General features: G+C 44.3%; 1 long non-coding RNA gene across 1 annotated transcript; it reads right to left on the reverse strand.

Moving 5' to 3' along the window:
• Positions 1 to 729: 729 nt before the first annotated feature.
• LOC110367492 lies at positions 730 to 2549 on the reverse strand. The gene is made up of 4 exons (XR_004931028.1): positions 2207 to 2549; positions 1443 to 1574; positions 1290 to 1351; positions 730 to 1190 (listed from the first exon to the last, which is right to left on the reverse strand). It is a non-coding gene; the product is annotated as an uncharacterized LOC110367492 (long non-coding RNA).
• Positions 2550 to 21630: the final 19081 nt, after the last annotated feature.

Raw genomic sequence — 21630 nt, forward strand, 5'->3', positions numbered from 1 at the left:
CATTAATAAACCTTACTTATCTTCCTTTAAAACTGTATTTTTTGTGGTTATCCTGCATGTGGGTCGAAAACTATCTCCAATCATGACAACATGTGGTTGCAATAATTTGGCTGAATTGTGATGTCAAAGTGAGACAGGTTATGTTGTCAAAAAGAGAGCTGGACACACCCCGATCCAAAAATTGGGTTGCACAAATCGAAAACGTAGCTTTGATGATTCCTATCTAACGAGCTGTCACATGTTAAAATATTTTTTACCACACCATCTCTCAGTTAGGATTATAAAATTTAGTCCCAATAAAACTCACACCTAAGAACAGCTCGAAAATCCTGCCCTTTTTTAATGACCCACCTAAATGATGACTTCAAGGACTAAACATGATGTGTGTTCTAACTCCACTGAGTCTAAAATATAAAAATATTACAGCTATCAGCAAAGCCTAAAGTAACATTTTTAAACATGAGGTGAAATGTTTAGCACAAATTCAGTTAAGCTAAAGTTTGAAATAGCAGTTTAGTTTTGGATTTATTGCACATATAATGAAAATTTGTATTTTATAGGTTGTTGAAAATGTAAAACAAACTTTTTTTAATCAATAATACATTTTGCAAAAGAAAATTGTCTCAGAATATTGGAATGTTTAAATATTAAAAAATCTACCAAACTAAAGTTGAATTTTAGTTATATTTCTAAGAAGATGCAAACATGTTTATGCCCCAAATCAAGAAAACAGAAAACATTACTTTATTATTACTTCAAATTAACATAAAGGTCCATAGAACACAGAATGACTGTCGCACAAATTTGCTTTCAGACATGCAGCCACTGCAGCTGTGTCTGGAAAAGTCAGTGCATGAGTGAAAAGGGCCTCATTATAACAAAGACAGATTTAAATCCCACCCAAAAAATGCAAAAAAAAAAAAAAAAAATGCAACCAAAAACTGTCTGAAAACAATGGATTTGGAATAGCAAATGTTTCTCTTTTTAAAGGAAGAACATACAACAAAATAATACAATACGGGCTCCTCACTTTTTGTGTTTTAACCTCCTAGTTAAATCTGAATCTCCTCCACCTGGATTGTCTTGATTGCAGAGTATGTGCTGAAATCTGAATTCTGAATCGTCCTTTTCCTTTTTGTCCTCTGTGATGGCTGATGGATTTCCAAGGCAGCATAACACATGTTTTCATCCTAGGATTTAATATTCAGAATCATCACCTTGTATTTTTCACCAGCAGAGAGATTTTTTTTTCTAAAAGAAAAATGGTTAAATGGTCTTTGGTTTGTTACCTGTGTTTGATCTGTTTGTCTTATTGACGAGTCACATCTCTTTTTCTCAGCTTGAGTTTTTTCTGCACATATACAACAAAGAAAATGTCTTGCATAACAAAATTGGAGAAAAAAGAACACAATTTTTTATGAGGTCATGAAAACTGTAATTACCTGGCTTTTGGCAAAGAACGTAAACCAAAAGTGAGGAGAAGAGAGCTGAGAGAACAGAAACAGCCGGACAAACAGAGAACAGTAGCTTCCAGCACGCTCCACAGTCCTCCACTGTTCTGGAAATATTTGTATCTAAAAAGAGTTAAATACTTTGTAAAGATTGAAATAGCGTCTAATTTATCAACATTTTATACATCGGTGAATAATTTTTTTGCATTTTTTTCTTTAAAATGCTTGGATATCAACTGCTAAAAAAGCAAACTTAAAGAAAAGGTTTTGATTATATAATCAGCATCAAACAATAATGACTAAAATAGTAGTTCTGAGAATACAGGTCCAACACAAAGAGTTGAGGACTGTTTTATTCACCTGCGGAGACCATGGTTGTTAATAGCTGTAATAGCTGATCTCTACCAACAAATGCTGACAGTTTGCGGCTTTTTATTAATCATAATAATCATTCAGAATGATGAGTCGTTTGTTTAGCAACTAGTTAAATTTGAGTTTACCTTTAACCCCAGATATGCTTAAATTCATAAATGCATATAGCACATTATTCTGTCAGATTTTTCTAGGATTTTTTAATATTTCTTAGAATATTACCTTTACAATTAAAAATTCACTTAGTAAAAGCTTGACATTGTACCTACATTCAATGCAGTTGAACATTATTGTAAGAAGCATTTGTTCAAATGTTTCTAAACTACTTATATTTCCAGAAGCCCTGCTATCATACCATCATATTATTAGAAAAAAGTACTTACATAATGTGATCCTTGTGGTGATGTTGCCATAGATGTAAATTTCTTCAGTGAAGACATTTTTGTTTTTGTCTTTTACCACCTTTGTCTCTACAGTTCCACAGTAATAAAGTCCTTCATCAGAATTTGTGACGTTTATGATCATCAGGTCATATGAGTTGGATGACTCATTCTTGAAAAACTGAAAATGAAGATTTTTTTGCCTGTCATTAATGGACTTGTGTGTCTTTAAAACAAGAGTAGGTTGGTATTCATGAGAACAGTTCCTAAACCAAGCGATATATACTCCAGTTGACACTTTGCAGTCACAGTAGAGGGTGACATTGTCTCCAGGTCGTAGAATTGTCTCCAGCGTTGGAACAGAAGTGGAACAATGAATCCAGGGAATAAGTCCTGAAACAGAAAAAAAACATTAAAAAATGCACATGAAAATTGTCTCAGAGTTAAAGCTCAGACGCAAAAGGAGATTTAAACTGAGATTATAGTTTTATTTTTCTATAGGACATGGTCATTGTTATTTACATGTTGATGAATCTTAAAATTACCACAGAGAGCAACGAGAATTATCTGTATTTCATCCATGAGTGATGTTGATCTGGATATAAGTTACAGTGTCACGGGTTTTATTTGGTGAAGTCATGACGCAGATTTTTCCATTAAAGGACATGTAGAAGCTGATTGGTTGTTTGAATGGAACATTTTATTCTGAGGTTTTTTGGCCAGGTTAGGTGCATCACTTGCTCTAATGGGGTGTTTAGGGGGTTGCAATTTTTGAAGAAATCACATTGAGTTGAATGGATGAACTGCTTATAGTGCTTTGGATTAGACCAAATATTTAGTTTGATGAAAATGTATTCTTTGTTGAAAGTTTAAAAGCAGCACAAGGTAAAAGACATAGCAATGTGCAGTTCACCTTTAACCCTCTGGCACATAGCGGTAACCACAGTGGAAAGCTCTTTAACAGTTATTTATTCCTAAATATAAAGGTTTATATGGTGGAAGTGCATGTCAGCAGTTAGAGTGCTCTCTGCTGCCTCCCTCCATTGAGTTTAATTTAGTAGTTAGTTGTAACTACAAATGAACCTGTGAATCTAAAGTGGCTGACAGACAGCCGAACCCTGCTGGGGGATCCTGTCAATTCTTCGATTCTAGCAGTACCCTAGAGGTGGAAGAAATATGATAATATGCAGGTGTCTAAGTAAGTAGTTTTGAAATTGTTTTTTCAAAAAAGTCAGATATTGCAATTAACTACATGTCCAACAAAGTGGACGTCATGCAATAACTATATTTCCAACATACGTCATGTAGTTTATTCATATTTTATTATGACTATTGGGATCGCAGTTGAGTTCGTTTGGTTATAGGTACAAATTTATTTTTAAACAAACCTTTCATATCCTAAGAAGAATAGAAATATAAAAAAAATCTCGACACAGGATTTCATAATTCGTGCATCAGAGGGTTAAATATTCCTCAATTATGTGAATATATTTTTACTGTATTTATTGTTCCTATTCCACTGGAAATTCTATCTGTGTAAAGTTACACACAGTAGGTTTAGATATCATCTCAGATTTTGGAGAATTTTAACAGTGTGTTTAAATTTCCTAATTAGGACATTAATGTGAGTTTATAGAAATGGAGCAGTTATGTGTGTTGGAAAGCATAACACTGTTTTCGTATCATTTGCACACAGCATGGCTCCGCTCACTTTTAAGGGTTTCAGGAGCAGTTTTTTTTCAGGTCCAGCCCGGGTATTTGTTAAACTGACTCTAGCCATATGGATTTCACTCCGCCTAGCTCCACTCACATCCATCTGGGACCTCTCCATAGGAATTGCCTTTTTTGAAGGCTGGGCCTTATCAAAAATTCTTGCACATGATTGGATAAGCCACTTGTCTGTCATCTTTATCGATGTGCTATTTCAACCACTCACACCGAAGCCAACCCGTGATGCTGTGAGAGTGACGCAGGAAATAACATAACTTTTTTTTTGTGTTTGCGGCTCTAGTGGCACGCATTTTATTGACAGTGAGCTGACAGGAAGAGGGGGGAAGACAGGTGGCAAAGCGCCGCGGGTCGGAGTCGATCCCGGGCTGACCGCTTTGAGGACTAAAGGTCTACTAATATGGTTTGCGCCCGCATCCTTCCATAGCGGAAAACAAAACTTGCCAAATCCAGTCGGGAGAAGGGCGAAAACATCGTTTCCACCAACAAAAGCCTTCAGAGCTGTTCTCTGGTGTTCTTTTAATGAAACAATATTAGGTAGATTGGACAACATGGAAGAAATAGCAGCATCAATGTTAACACTTGCTTCCTCGATGCGAGCCGCCATTGCTATCAAAACAGTCTCACGTCACGGTCGCTTCTCCACTACGTCACATCTATGAAACTCCAACCCTGCGTCCTGATTGGCTGGACAATAAAATTGGTTGGAGAAATCACTCCCTATGGGAGATGTCCCAGATGGATGTGAGTGAAGCTAGGTGGAGCGACATAAATCTGGCGAGAGTCAGGTTAGGTATTTGTGGCCCTGCTGAGGAGTAAGGCCAATACGTGCTGACTCAAGTTTTGAGTGAACGCCCTTCTTTTCAGTGATCGGCCACGGTGAAGAGAGAAATCAGACGGTTTACTGCGAGGAAGTCCAGAAAAACAGAAGAGTGACACAGTAATATTAAGGAACACTATGAACAGAGTCGGTCAAACTGAGATATAATTTTACTGAGATATAATTTTATTATTTTCAAACCATGACCTATGCCTGAAGGGTTAAAAAAAGGACACTTCAGCTTTCTATACCCAGAAGCGCTGTATAAGATCTGTGGATTAATCAAGGCTTTCTCTCATTTCACACTGAAAGCTGTTAAGCTCTGAAGTGTCCATCCATCCACCTCTTGCGGTACAAGGCAGGGGATATTGCTGGCCCATCTTACCGTATAAAGTGCCCGGGGGAGCAGCAGGGTGCTTTTGCAGATTTGTCTTGCAGAAAGGTGCTCAAATTTGGTAAAGCCTCACGCTCCAAAATAATTTTTATTAATGTGTACTTGTATTAACGAGGTAAAAGACCTCAACTTTTGACTCTGTGGATGAAAACAGCTGAGGAGAGCAGCGGTCTGCTCTGGTGTTTGTGGCTGCTATACGGTGCTCAGACCAGGAAGCAGTTTAACACACCTCTCTGCAGCTTCTGCACTGTTACCCACCCATTACCCCATTAGGATGGTGTTTTTCCCACAGCCAAAACAAAACTAAATGGAGGAAATCATAAAAATTATGATAATCCGATTGATTTATTTTGTCTCACAGAAACTTGGCTACAACAGGACTACGTTAACATAAATGAGTCAACTCCCTCTAATTATATACATTTCCACATTACCAGAAGTGTGGGAAGAGGAGGAGGTGTAGCAACCATCTTTTAGTCTGATTTATTAATTAGTCCCAGGCCAATTAAGTATGTCAATTTGAACACTTAACCCTTAGTTTCCCTCATCCGAATTGCAAAGCTATAAAACCTCGTCTGATTGTTGTTTTGTATCGTCCACCAGGCCCTTACTCTCAGTTTTTAGATCAGTTTTCAGACTTCTTATCTGATTTGATGTTAAACACTGACAAGGTTATTATAGTGGAGGTTTTTACCATTCATGTTGACACTGAATGCGATAACCTTAATGCAGCCTTTAATACTATCCTAGGTTCAATTGTTTTTTTTTCAAAATATGCTTAAACTGGCGCACTCTGGCCTTCATACTTTAGTAAATGGCAAATGGCTTGTACTTGTATAGCGCTTTTAACTAGTCTGACAACCCCCAAAGCGCTTCACACTAGTTAGTGATTCACCCATCCACAGACTCACACCTGACAGTGGTGAACTATGGTGAGCAATGGTAGTAGCTGGGGCAGACTGACAGAGACGAGACTGTCATACACTGGTGCCACCAGGCCCTCTGACCAGTGCGAGAAATTTGGGCCTTGGGCAAGTGTCTTGCCCAAGGACAGAACAACTGAGATGGTCAGTTTGGGAGATCAAACCAGCAACCCGCCAATTGGACTGTCACCCCACTTTGAAACTTGTGCTGACATATGGCATTGACTGTGAAGAATTAGCAGTATTTCCTCAAAACCCTGTCCTATCTGCCCTTTTTTTTAGTAACCTTTGAGTTCAATTTAATGAGTTCTCCACCCACAAAAGATTATTTCATTATTGTAGTTCTTTATCGGACAATGCTGTATCAAATATTAGAGTCTGCCCTCTTTTAATTTCCTCAGTATATCTGAAACGCATAGCAGATAGCAGCAGTGTTGTTACTTCCCATTCACAAATTGACTTTTTGTTGACGGTTTCACTTCCTTGTTGCGTTTTGCAGTAAACAGCGTAGCCCCGTTGAAATAGAAGTTGATTATTCACAGTAAGCTGGCTCCCTGGTTTAATTTATTTGAAGAGTTTCAGTCAGGCTTCAGAGCTTATCATAGCAGTGAAACAGCTCTGGTGAAGGTCACTAATGATATTCTCATGGCCTCAGATAATGGGCTGGTGTCTGTACTTGTCCTGTTAGATCTCGGTGCTCCATTTGTTACAGTTGATCACAATATTCTCCTAGGAAGACTTGAACATACAGTAGGGATTAAGGGGAAAGTGTTAGACTGGCTTAAATCTTATCTGTCTGTCATATTCCAGTTTGTTCATGTTAATAATAAATCTTCTTCAAACTTTAGGGTCACTTGTGGAGTAAGACATGGTTCAGTCCTTGAACCAATTATCTTTACTATATATATATGCTTTCGATTGGTAAAATGATCAGACAGCATGGGATTCATTTCCACTGTTATGCTGTTGACACTCAACTACATTTATCCATAAATCATGATGAATCCAATAAACTACTTGGACTACAGTCATGTCTTGATGAAATTCAAAACATGGATGACTTTAAATTTACTGCTTTTAAATTATGACAAGACAGAAGTTGTAATCTTTGGACCAGAGTTCTCAAAGAATAAACTTCTTAATAAATCACTTAATCTTGATGCCATTAAATTGGCCTTGGGTAATAAAGTAAAAACCCTTGATGTTATTTTAGACCAAGACATATAATTTCAATCCCATATTAAACAGGTTCCCAGGGCTTTGTTTTTTCACCTCAGGAATATTAACAAAATTAGAAATATTCTGTCCAGGAGTGACGCTGAAAAACTAGTCCATGCATTTTTCACTTCTTTTCTGGACTATTGTAATTCTTTACTATCAGGAAGTCCACAAAATTCAGTCAAAGCCTTCAACTAATCAAAAATGCTGCAGCAAGAGTTCTGATGAAAATCACCAAGAGGGATCATATTTCTCCTATTGTAACCTCCCTTCATTGGCTTCCTGTTAAATCAAGAATAGAATTTAAAATTCTCCTTGTCACATATAAAGCCCTTAATAATACAGCTCTATCATTTGTCAAAGTTCTGATTACCCTGAATGTTTCCAATGGAGCACTTTGCTCTCAGACTGCAGGTCTAGTGGTGGTTCCTCTAAAAGTAGAATGGGAGACAGGTCTTTAGCTATCAGGCTCCTCTCCTGTGGAATTCACTCCCAGATTGGTCTGTGACACAGATACCCTGTCTATTTTTAGGAAAAGGCTTAAAACTTTCCTTTTTAACAAAGCTTATAGTTGGAGTGGCTTAGGTTACCCTGAGCTATCTCTGCGGTCCGTACTAAGGGCCACCGTACATCTCTGTAGTTATGCTGCTATAGGCTTAGGCTGTTGGAGGATATCAAGGTCTATTTTTCTCGCTCTGCTGAGTTCTACTTCTGTTCCCCAATTTGCATTGTTTCTTGTTATTTCAGCTTTTAACTTTTTGTTTTGCCATGTTTTTATCTTCATAGAAGGTACATCTGGTCTGGCGTTCTGTTAGCTGTGACATCATCCAAGTTAGACAGATCATCCGCAATGGGGTACCGCGCGCGAGCTATTTTTAGAAACACAACGTCACGATGACGTCACATCACGTGGTACGCAGTGGGGCAAACTCCGGAAAGCCGCCGTTGTTTTGCTGTAAAAGAGACGTGCGTTAGCCTAGGTTTTACTCGGTAAACGACTGCTTTTTCCAAATCTAAGACCATGGTTTTTAAACATTGTTGCTATGGAACGTGCAACAGCGACTCAAGTTACGCTGATCGGCCGCATATGAAGGATGTTTTCTTCAAGACTGCCAAGGAGAAATGTGTGCGCTGGGACCGGGGCGGTCGGCCTACACAACAGTTCAACCTGGAAAAAGTTACCAAATTCAAGTACATATGTAGCAAGCATTTTGTCGGAGGAAAGGGCACAACCGAAGAACATCCTGACCCAATTCCAGCGACATCAAGTCAAGGTAAGAGTATTTTGGTGGCCGACATGTTAATAAAGTAGCGCCTGCTACCATGATAGCATATAGGCTATCATGGTAGCAGGCGCTAACATGATAGCCTGCTACCAGGCTTACTCAAAAACATTTCAAATGAGACAAACATTAAACATATACCCATTCCTGGACGGTGATTGCAAACAACAAAAGAAAAAAAATAACGGCCGACGCTGCCATGATCGCCGCGCAGGAAAAAAAAAACAAAGCTTACCGTTCATCAACTCGGCCCGTTTTCCGGTCTTTTTAAGCCCTCAAACCTCAAGCCATCGTTTGAGCTGAAGGTTGGTGTGTTCTTCGACAGTGTGACCAGTAAACCGTGTGCCTGGGACATCGTCTTGGGAAAGTTTAACGGCTGTAAAGTCGGTCATATCGCTTGTTCTGTTGCGCTTGTAATAGCTGGGTTATCCGTGCTTTCTCTCCTGTATGCCCTACCTAAGCGGCAAAAGGGGCGTTGCTCTTGAGACGGTGACGTCACGTGCGCGGTACCGCATTACCATATAACATAGAAAGGATTCCTTGATCAACGTGTGCTTCTGTGCTTTTGTGTCTCTTCTCTGACTTTTCTAACCCCCAGTCGGTCGAGGAAGATGACCGTCCACACTGAGCCTGGTTCTGCTGGATGTTTTTCTCCCTGTTAAAGGGGAATTTTCCTAATCCAATTTTATTTATGTATGATTTGGTTATTTTTTCATTGCAGTAATATTTGTCTGAGATTGGGGAAAAGTTGTCTTTCACTTAAGAATAATGTTCTAAAATTTATATACACATTTTATGATAAATTATTGTTGTCAGGATTTGTTTACTGATGGACTCAGAATCACACACACGGGACTAAAGTTGAGAGTCTTTATTGTAGGGATAAAGTGTGGTGGAAGATGTGACCGGAGGCACAGAACTGCAGAGGATAGGGAGTGCAGGTGATGGCAGGAGTTGACGGCCCGGAGCGAGATTTCAGAGAGCCAGTGACTGGCAGCAAGAGTCCACAGTTCAGCACCAAGACAGCCAGGGCACAGTAACAGGAGTCCACAGTTCGGTGCCAAGTCAGCCAGAGCACAATAGCAGGCCCTTCAAGATAACAGAGAAAACAAAAACCAGAACCAGGCAACAGGACTTCCAAAACATATAACGAACCTTACAGAGGCAGAGATGACAAGGTTCCAAGGGTACAGGCAGACTAGCATGGAGAGGGTGTAGGTTGATGACGGACCAGCACTAGAGTGAGGCAGAGGGAGGCTTAAAATATAAAGGCTAGCAGGTAATATGTGTCTGATTGATTAATTACCAATAGGTGTGACTGACTGCAAGGAGAGTGAAGTGAAGGCTGAGTGGAAGGGAAGGAGGAAACTAAAAACTAACAATGAATAACGTCAAAACAAAACTAAAACCCAAACAAGGTGAGAATAATAGTAAACCAAAGCCGAATCAAAACTAAACCATGACAATTGTTTTGCACAAAAACTAGTTTTGATAACTTTATTTGTTGATATACTGTAAATGTCAGCATTTTGAAACAATTTGCAATAAGCACACGGTTTGGAACGTGTCAATCTTCTTTCATATTGTCACACCCCCTCTCCTAACACTGCATACATGTCTCTCTGTTACATTGAGAAGGTAGAAAGATGCCTCCTTGAAAACATTGTAGTTATGGGTGACAACATAGTCAAAAATTAGAGATCAGGTTAAGCAGTCCCAAACTCCACCTCTGCTAGATTTCTGCCCTCTTTGCTCTGAAACAGATCCACACCAAAAGTTGACTGTTCGCAGAGAAGATCCTAAATCCTGCTGATATATATGAGCTGCAAAAGTGGCACGTGGTAGCAGGCTTTTCGCAATTTGGGCAGCACCTCCCCCAAATGCCAGCTGATTGGGTAGTCCTTGGCCTAATGAAAAAAATAACAATGTTTTTATTTCGCTTAGAGATGGCCAACCATGTACCACATATTCTGGCAAAGGGTCAGAAGAAATTAAAATAAAATACAGCTGATTTAGTTCATCCTAAATCTATAGTGCTGACTGATAGCTACATTACACATTGGTGGGATAATTTTTTTTGCCACATATATAACCTGATAAATTATTTTACTTACCTGTAATCATGTGTATGTGTTCCATGCATTGACCCGGTTTAAGCCGATCTGGCTGAGAAGGCACCCAAAGTTAGAGACACAATATTCTGTCCTGCATGTCAAGGATTTCTTGGTCTACCAGGTGAACCAAAGCGTCCTTTAGTGGGTAGTTAACACGATTGTTCACCCCTGGCCGAATTAACTCTACCCTTAGATTCTAGAAAGCATTGAAAATATTTTTGGTAATTTTGTTATTACAAATTTAAAGAGTACAAGGTAACAAAATATAGATTAGCATATAACTTAACTGTCATGGTTTTCAGATGTTTTGCCCACATTCAGATACAAACGGGAGACAAAGTACAGTTTTAAGATGTTTATTAGGAAAAGTGCAAACACAAGGACGAGGCTGTAAGTAGCCTAGGCGAGGCCTGAACGTCGAAGCGGGAGAAACTGCGAAGAGAGAGAGGAGAGAAATGACAAAAGGCTTGAACCAGGAAATATGCCAGAAGGTACGCTGCTTACCATTAGCTGGGCAGACCTAACCGGGGGGAGGAGTACCGAGGGAACTCCGTGAGCCTATTCTAGGTGGTGTTGGTGGTTAGTGGCTGGAGGGTAGCAGATGGAGCTGACGAGGGATCCGGAGCGAGCCACAATTGGCTGGAGCGACAGACGGTTTCACCAGAGTACAGAGAGTTCAGGGAGCACCAGTGGAATCCGGGAGGGGAACCTCAGGCCCGACCTGGTAACGCCAAGGGAGTATGAGGGGGAGAGCCAGAGCAGAATCAACTACAAGTGTCATGATTTGTCTTAGGATGAACCCGGACACAGTACGCACACACAGAGCTGGTTTTTAAGAGAGTTTATTGCACACAGTGGATGATGGATGACATGAGGAACCAGAGTCTATTACCAAGCAGGGTTGTAGGGTGCAGAAGCTGGCCGGCAGGTACAGCGCAGAGAGACCGACCAGGAAGGAACACTGGAGACAATGACTTGAGACCAGGACGGAACACAGGAGCCGAGAACTTGAGACCAGGACGGAACCCAGGAGTCGAGAACTTGAGACCAGGATGGAACACAGGAGCCAAGAACTTGAGACCAGGACGGAACACAGGAGTCGAGAACTTGAGACCAGGACGGAACACAGGAGTCGAGAACTTGAGACCAGGACGGAACACAGGAGTCGAGAACTTGAGACCAGGACGGAACACAGGAGTCGAGAACTTGAGACCTGGACGGAACACAGGAGTCGAGAACTTGAGACCAGGACGCAACACAGGAGTCGAGAACTTGAGACCAGGACGGAACACAGGAGCCAAGAACTTGAGACCAAAGCAGAGTGACGGAGCGGGCGAGCCCTTGATTGCGGGCTGAGCTGGAACAGAGTTTCAGGCTGTGGACTGAGCTGGAGTTGAACCTTTACGAGCCGGCGACCAAGAGCAAACTGAGGTGAGTATAAATAGTGTGTCAGCAGGTGAAATAAGTCCAGGGCTATTTGCAGCCCGACAGGTGAACCCAATCAGGCTGCGCTGGAAAGGGAGAAGGCAGGAAGGCTCAGAATGCAGCCTTCAGGCTGCATCCTGACAACAAGGAGTTGCTAGTGCAGTTGATTATCAATTACTTTATTTATATAGCACTGTTACACATGTCAAAGTGCTTTGCAGGTAAAATAATCAATGAAATGGTAAAAGCAACAAAAATAAAGTCACAGGATAAAATAAAGCAGTACACTCATAAACAAAGCTAAAAACATTGCTGGGCTAATCCCCAAGCTCCCCAGAATTAAAAGCCAAAATAAACAAATGAGCTTTAAAAGGGGATTGAATGACCATAGCTTTTGGCGGACTCATAGTAGGAGACTGCTCTGCAATTTAGGAGCTACGGCTGAAAACTTCAGTTTCCATTAATCACCAGTGTAGTCCTCAGAACAAGAATAACACAATTGACTTGCATGTCAATAGCATTAAATCATTATTTGGAAAGGATTTCCTGTATGTACAGACTGAAGTAAAACTCCTTTCCATGGTCTGCACTCACTTAATTCTATATTTCATAAGTGGCAACTGGAGATGTGCAATACAAGAAAAACTAGTCTGAAACATTTTCAGAATTTTAAAAACTACCCTTGTTTTAGTCTTAATGTACACATATGTCAACCGCTGTAGTCCACTAACTTCACATTGAGTTAGGTTTTTTGTTTCCATTAATCTTTTTGACAAAAAAACAAAAAAATTGAACGCAAAGCTAGCCTTCACCCACAGCCTTTGCTCAGTAAACCAGGAAACCCACAATGACCAAGAGCCCCACACACTTCTGCATAGTATAGACTTCAACTACAGCTTACAGCAGTATCATTGTTCAAAGCACATTATACAAGTTGAGAGATCACATAGAGAAAAACATGAAGTGCTGCAAACATACATTGAGCAGTATGAGGAAAACAGTTCTCACAACAAGCTATTGAGTTACAAATGTTCACATTTTTAATCTGAAAAACAATTATCTAATAACTTCTATTTAACTTTTCCAAGAAGTTGTTTTTTAACATTAGTTGAGAGAAAACGATAACAGTAGACTCCTAAAATAAGTAAGACTCATATTAATTGTAATGTTTTCCATTATTCTACTATATGATGTGCAATGTATTTTGGCGATTGTCAAAGGGAACTTTTTAAAAGTTTATGCACCTTTTAATTTGTTTCTTTGCATTAATTAATAATTTCCATAATGTTCCTGTAAGGAACGGAGACTGGACCCAGTAAACAACCAAGACAAGGTCAGTGACGCTTTCAAGTGTTTATTTAATGGCGGTCGCACGGCAACCCGAGCTGCTCACGTCTGCAGGAACCCTGGAGGCAGAGCAGCTGGTTAATGACCAGGAAATGCTGGCGTTTGATGGACAGAGGAGTAGGCACTAACCTGGAGAGTCGGGTAATCCGAGCGCCGGCTAGTAACAAGGAAGCGGGGCAGAGAAACGGGGGTCCGGGGAAGGAGCCGAGGGGTTAGAAGTCCAGAGAGGGTCCAGAGACGGATCCAGAGCGGGTCGGGGTCCAGTCCAGGTCCTTAATCCGGCTGAGTTCAGAGGTTCACAGGGGTTAGTCAGATGCGGTTACTCACAAACAGATCGGGGTCGGGCAACAGGCAGGCAGTCCAGTTCCGGTGGAATCCGAAATCCTGAGAAGGTCCGAGGGATAGTCCAGAGCGGGTCGGGGTCCAATCCAGGTCCTTAGTCCGGCTGAGTTCAGAGGCACACAGGGGTTAGACAGATGCGGTTACTCACAAACAGATCGGGGTCGGGCAACAGGCAGGCAGTCCAGATTCAGAGGTCCAGGATGAGTCCAGTCCGATGCAGAGGACCACGGGCTGATCGGTGGGAGTCCAGACCGGCAACAGAGCTTGAAAGGGGTTAGGCAGACTCAGAGACAAAAAACAGATCAGGTCGGGCAACAAACAGGCAGGCAGGCAGATAATAGAGAATGCTGGATAGTCTCACCGAGGTGGCACAAGACGTTCTGGCACTTTTGCTTGGACAGAAGGCTGATTAAATGGAGCTGGAGACAGGTGGATCAGATGAAGGCTGATTGAGGACTGGGCAGAATTTGGGCAGGTGTGTAGGGTGGATGATCAGCCCAGCAAAAGTACTGAGATCATTACAGAACCCCCCCCCTCAAGGGCGGATTCCAGACGCCCTCCTGGGCTGGTCGGGCCGGGCCTTGTGAAACTCCCGGATGAGGGACTTGTCCAGGACAAAGCGGGAAGGGATCCAGGACCGTTCCTCCGGCCCATAACCCTCCCAGTCAACAAGGTACTGGATGCCCCTGCCCCACCTCCTGGATCTCAGGATGCGCCTCACTGTGTATGCGGGTCCTCCATCGATCAGACGGGTGGGAGGAGGGGGTCTGGAGGTGGGCACGAACCTTGAGACCTTAGCCGGCCTAACTCGAGAGACGTGAAACGTGGGGTGTATCTTCATGGCCTGAGGCAGGCGGAGACGGACGGCCACCGGGTTCACCACCTTTGAGATAGGGAAGGGCCCGATAAAGCGAGGTGCCAGCTTCCTGCTGTCTACCTTCAAGGGCAGGTCCTTAGTGGAGAGCCAAACCCTCTCACCAGGCTGGTAACACGGGGCTGGGACCCGCCGACGGTTGGCCGCTCGGGCCTGTGCCTGGGTTGCGTTGAGGATCGCTCTTCTTGCCCTTCTCCAAGCACGATGGCACCTCAAGGCAGACAGGTGGGCTGATGGAACCCTTGACTCCCTCTCCTCAATGGTAAACACTGGTGGCTGGAACCCATATACCACATAGAAGGGGGAGAGGCCGGTAGAACTGGAAGGCGTGGCGTTGATGGCATGTTCCACCCAGGAAAGGTTCTGTGCCCACTTGGTGGAATCAGACTCGCAAAGGAGGCGGAGTTTGGTTTCCACCTCCTGGTTAACCCTCTCTGACTGACCATCGGTCTGAGGGTGAAACCCAGATGAGAGGCTGACAGAGATCCCCAGCATGGAGCAAAACTCCTGCCAGTAACGTGACACGAACTGGGGACCCCTGTCAGAAACTATGTCAGCCGGCAGGCCGTGCAGACGGAAAACCTCTCTGGCCAGAATATTACCCATCTCCTTGGCTGAAGGGAGTTTGGGAAGGGGAACCAAGTGGACCATCTTTGAAAATCGGTCCACGATTGTAAGAATGACTGAGTGACCCTCGGAAACTGGGAGGCCAGTGATGAAGTCCATGGCTAGGCTGGACCAGGGTCGGGAAGGCACAGGGAGAGGGCGGAGAAGGCCAGAGGGGGGCCGCCGGGAGACCTTGGCCTGGTTACACTGTACGCAGGCCGCAACAAACTCCTTGAGGTCTGCTATCAAGGTGGGCCACCAGAACTGGGACCGGATGATTTTGATGGACTTTGTGACTCCTGGGTGGCAGAACAGACGGGAGCAGTGGCAGAAATCCAGGACCTTCTTAATTAGGGGTTCTGGGACGTACAGTTTGTTATTGGGACAGGCTTTGGGGATTAGCGCTCTGTCCTGGAACCTTCTTACCTCTTCCTCCAGAGCAAGCCTAGTGACAGAGCATCTGACGCTTTCAGGCAGGATGTACCCCTGTTCCTCATTGGGGTCCTTCTCCCCAGCTTCAAACATCCGGGACAGGGCATCTGGTTTAGTGTTTTTGGACCCTGGCCTGTAAGACAGGGAGAAGCTGAAACGTCCAAAGAACAGAGCCCACCTGGATTGCCTGGGGTTTAATCTCTTGGCTGTCTTGAGGTACTCCAAGTTTCTGTGGTCAGTCCACACTAGGAAGGGGAGCTTGGATCCCTCCAGCCAGTGTCTCCACTCCTCCAAGGCCAGCTTGACCGCCAACAGCTCCCGGTTGCCTACATCATAGTTGCGTTCTGAACTGGTCAGCTTCCTGGAAAAGAAAGCACAGGGGTGAACTCGGCCGTCGCTGGCCCTCTGGCTGAGGATGGCCCCGACCCCTGAGCCTGAAGCATCCACCTCCACAATGAACTGTCTCTTTGGGTCAGGAGAGACCAGGACTGGTGCTGACGTAAACAGGGACTTTAGTGTTCTGAATGCTTCATCTGCCTGTTCACTCCAGTGAAACTTAACTTTACTGGAGGTCAAGGCATGCAGGGGACCTGACACCTGGCTGTACCCACGGATAAAACGCCGGTAGAAGTTTGCAAAACCCAGGAACCTCTGGACCTGCTTCCTGTCTGATGGAACTGGCCAGTCAGTAACCGCACGGACCTTGGCTGGATCCATGGCGACCTGACCAGGAGACACCATGAAGCCCAGAAAGGCCATGGAGGTCACGTGGAATTCACACTTCTCTGCCTTCACAAAAAGTTGGTTCTGAAGCAGGCGGAGAAGTACGGCGCGGACCTGTTTCCTGTGGGTAGAGATGTCTTTAGAGTAGATTAGGACATCGTCCAGGTACACGAAAACAAAGTGCCCGATCATGTCCCTGAGAACCTCATTAACGAGGTTTTGAAACACCGCCGGGGCATTAGTTAGACCGAAGGGCATTACCAGGTACTCGTAATGTCCAGAAGGTGTATTGAAGGCCGTTTTCCACTCGTCTCCTGCCCTAATACGGACAAGGTGGTAGGCGTTCCGCAGGTCCAACTTAGTGAAGAACTTAGCCCCCCGGATCTGGTCAAAGGCAGTGTTTATTAGTGGGATTGGATAGCGGTTCTTTACTGTGATTTCATTTAGCCCCCTGTAATCAATGCAGGGCCTGAGGGACCCCTCCTTCTTCCCCACAAAGAAGAAACCTGCACCGGCGGGAGAGGAGGATGGGCGGATTATCCCAGCCTCTAGTGAGTCATTGATGTACCTTTGCATGGCCTGAGACTCCGGCAGAGACAGGGAGTACAGTCGACCCCTGGGGGGGGTTGTTCCTGGCAGCAGATCAATGCAGCAGTCGAACGGGCGGTGAGGAGGCAGGGCTGGGGCTCTGGATTTGTTGAAGACCTCCTTTAGATCGTGGTATTCAGCAGGGACTTTAGACAGATCAGGGTAAACCTCCTCCACCTCATTCACTGGTGCAGGAAGAGGCTGGGCAGACAACAAGCAGAACTCAGAACAAGAGGGTGCCCAACCCATTACCTCCACTCTCTGCCAGTCGATCAGAGGATTGTGCTTCTTGAGCCAGGTGACCCCCAGGACAACTGGAACCTGTGGGGAGTCAATGATCATGAAGGTGAGTTTCTCTCTATGGTTACCTCCGACCAATAGCTCAACAGGCTCCGTAACCAGGTGGGAGTGACTCAGCTTGTGACCGTCCAGGGCGAGGACGCTGTGGGGTGATGGGCCGGGGAGGAGTCTGATATTTAATCTCCTGGCAAACCCCTCATCCATGAATTCAGTGTCTGCCCCTGAATCAATCAGAACAGACAGGTTAAGAGATGTGGTAGAAGTGTTCAGAGCTGCCGGTAAGAGGAGGTCTGGGGAGACAGAAAGACTTGTACGGCTCAGAAAGGTCCTCCCCCCTCCTACTGAGCCAGACCTTTTACTGGACAGTTAGCGACGCGGTGACCCTCCCCTCCGCAGTAGAGGCACAGATTTAGCCGTAGCCTGCGCTGGTGTTCCTCCTTAGTCAGCTTGGTTTTGCCCAACTGCATGGGTTCAGGATCAGTTGCACTGCTGAGCAACGGGAGAGGCGTGGGAGTGGATGAGGGCACCCTAGAACGAAACGGGGCGGTTGCACGTCGCTCCCTTCTCCGTTCCATGAGACGGAGATCTATCCTGGTAGCTAGATCTTCGAGCTGCTTTAAAGACTTGGGAAAGTCCCGAGTAGCGAGTTCATCCTTTATTTTATCGTTCAACCCTGTAATGAAGACATCCATTAGGGCGTGTTCATTCCAGGTGCTGTCTGCAGCCAACAGGTGGAAGTCAATAATGTACTCTGACACTGACTTTTCGCCCTGCCTGAGAGTCAGGAGCCCCCTGGTGGCCTCCCGGCAGGGTAAAACGGGGCTGAAAACCCTGATTAGTTCGCGGGAGAAATCATGATAGGAGTAGCAGATGAGGGAGTCATTCTGCCACAACCTTGCCTTGCCTGCCAACAGGGAAATAACATAGGCAACCTTAGAGCGGTCAGTGGGATAGGCAGAGGGCTGTAATTCAAAATGGATCTCACATTGCGTGAGAAAAGCCTGACACTGATCAGGATTGCCCCTAAAGGGCTCCGGCGGGGAAAGACGCGGCTCGGGAAGCGCCGCTGACGTCACCGTGTGTGACGCGGAGGCGGAAGCTGACGCACGCGGAAGTGTCGGGGCCGAGGAAGCCTGGCTGCGAAGATGGGATAAAATCTCCGAAACGCCAGCCTCCAGCTGGGAAATGGATCTTTCCACGCCAGCCCGCCACTGACTGTCTGGTATTGGGTCCATGGGCCAGAACGTAATGTAAGGAACGGAGACTGGACCCAGTAAACAACCAAGACAAGGTCAGTGACGCTTTCAAGTGTTTATTTAATGGCGGTCGCACGGCAACGTCTGCAGGAACCCTGGAGGCAGAGCAGCTGGTTAATGACCAGGAAATGCTGGCGTTTGATGGACAGAGGAGTAGGCACTAACCTGGAGAGTCGGGTAATCCGAGCGCCGGCTAGTAACGAGGAAGCGGGGCAGAGAAACGGGGGTCCGGGGAAGGAGCCGAGGGGTTAGAAGTCCAGAGAGGGTCCAGAGACGGATCCAGAGCGGGTCGGGGTCCAGTCCAGGTCCTTAAAGGAGAAGTCCGGTCAAAATCAGAATTCAAACTGCTGAAAGTACTTTAAATATAAAACTACTACATACTGTGCAAAAAATTCTAAGTTTCTTTAATTAATAATAATTCTCATTTAATCATGTTTATTTGGAGGAATCCATCTTGGTCAAGAATAGTACTGTCACCTCCCATTTTTTGACGTCACTCGGCGGACCCGCTGTTGAGCAAGTTTCAACACTCTGTTTGTCACGCGCACTATTTTCCAAGATGGCGACGGCTGGTGCTCTACGAAGCAGAGAGTGATGAAGTACTTAGTGACAGTGATGAGAGTTCTGTGGAGCTATCATCATCTGATAGTGATATGGATGTTTTAGAAGAGTTTCTTGACAGAAACCGGACTTTTGACGGAATCCAGCGCACCTTTTTCCATTGCAAACTCAGTCGGGTCCTACAGAATATATCTATACACGCCTGTGTGTGTGTGTGTGTGTGTGTGTGTGTGTGCGCGCTCCCCGCAGCACGGCTTTGAGCCGTGGAGCGCGCACACAAACACACACACACACACACACACACACACACACACACACAGCGGAGGAGAGATCGCTGAAGTGACTTAAGTTAGCTGATTATTATAGTATAAGTATTAAAATATAAAAGCATTCCAGCACATGCTGGGCGGAGCACAGCTTTGCACGGCGCTGCAGCTGAGCGCGCGCACACACAGACACAAACACACACACACACACAGCGGAGGAGAGATCGCTGAAGTGACTGTGTTGAAATAAGCAATGTTTTTTTCCACTTTTACCAGTTGTGTTGGAACATCCGATGGCCATGTACGTGGGCATTGTTCCTTTAGCAATTGCTCGTGGGAATGTCAGCGGTGAAGTCCTCTGGAAATCCGAAAAAATTATTGATGATCGCAGCTATGTAGAACGGCTCCTATTGACTTTGCATGGAAAGCGGAGAGAAATGCTGTCGCCGCTTCCGCTTTTCCACGCCCCAGGATGTGATGTCAAACGCCCCTTACTGCCCAAATATGGGCAGTAATGTCAGCCCCAATACACAGTGATTCAGACGACAATTTATGTTTTTATTTTCTTATTGATTAAAGATAAGTTCATTAAATAACCACAAACGTATTAGTTTTAGTTATAGCTAATGATACCCTGATTTTTCCTTGTTGACCGGACTTCCCCTTTAATCCGGCTGAGTTCAGAGGTTCACAGGGGTTAGTCAGATGCGGTTACTCACAAACAGATCGGGGTCGGGCAACAGGCAGGCAGTCCAGTTCCGGTGGAATCCGAAATCCTGAGAAGGTCCGAGGGATAGTCCAGAGCGGGTCGGGGTCCAGTCCAGGTCCTTAGTCCGGCTGAGTTCAGAGGCACACAGGGGTTAGACAGATGCGGTTACTCACAAACAGATCGGGGTCGGGCAACAGGCAGGCAGTCCAGATTCAGAGGTCCAGGATGAGTCCAGTCCGATGCAGAGGACCACGGGCTGATCGGTGGGAGTCCAGACCGGCAACAGAGCTTGAAAGGGGTTAGGCAGACTCAGAGACAAAAAACAGATCAGGTCGGGCAACAAACAGGCAGGCAGGCAGATAATAGAGAATGCTGGATAGTCTCACCGAGGTGGCACAAGACGTTCTGGCACTTTTGCTTGGACAGAAGGCTGATTAAATGGAGCTGGAGACAGGTGGATCAGATGAAGGCTGATTGAGGACTGGGCAGAATTTGGGCAGGTGTGTAGGGTGGATGATCAGCCCAGCAAAAGTACTGAGATCATTACAGTTCCCTCTCGTGTACATGTTTTAGTTCATGTTTGAAAATTAGCTATATGTGCACACCGATGAGGCCTAACATTTTAAATACTGAGACGTGAAGTGAATAACCATGGTTATTTCTTCATTATGATAACTGTTAGTTGGTAGTATTTTTTGGGCAGCAAGCAAACATTGTATTCTCAGATCTTTTGTGTTAGAAGCAGGACAAATGGGTTTACATTATGATTAGAGTTATTCTGACAAGAGCCAAAATGTGATGACTGGACGACAAGGTCACAGTATCTCCAGGACTGTCCCTCTTGCTGGGAGCTCCAAGTGCGGCGTGGCCAGTTTCTATATGCAAAGGTCCAAGGCAAGAGCATCTGTGAACTGGCCGCAGTGTCATAGGCAAGGCACAGGCTCGTTGATGCATGTTGGAACTGATTGCTGGCCCTTATGATCCAGTCCAACAACTAACATAATTTAGGCAGTGAATTATGAACATGATTTAATTCCTCTTAGGATTTCTGACTTGTGTTCAGAACTAGTTTTTGTTGAGAGTGAACTGGCACAACATTGCCTGCATTGCTATGAGCCTCAGATGTGACAGGCTGCCTCAAGGACATCAACATTTTGCCCATTAATGTCCTCTGATCACATGTCTGTGATCTGAGCAGATTTTACTTGGGACCTTTAACCTTCATTATCATTATTTTTTAGATCTGTATATATATATATATATATATATATAGATAGATAGATAGATAGATAGATAGATAGATAGATAGATAGATAGATAGATAGATAGATAGATAGATAGATAGATAGATAGATAGATAGATAGATAGATAGATGTTTTTATATCTGGAGCGTGTAACAAAAAAATTTCCCTCTGGGATTATTAAAGTAATTCTGATGATTCTCATTAAGATTTTGTTTTGAGCTGGGAGTTTTTATTTTATTATCTTTATTGGAGGAAAGCATTTGCAATGCCGAA

The sequence above is a fragment of the Fundulus heteroclitus genome, chromosome 5 (genome assembly GCF_011125445.2).
Source record: "Fundulus heteroclitus isolate FHET01 chromosome 5, MU-UCD_Fhet_4.1, whole genome shotgun sequence".
Classification (NCBI taxonomy): domain Eukaryota; kingdom Metazoa; phylum Chordata; class Actinopteri; order Cyprinodontiformes; family Fundulidae; genus Fundulus; species Fundulus heteroclitus.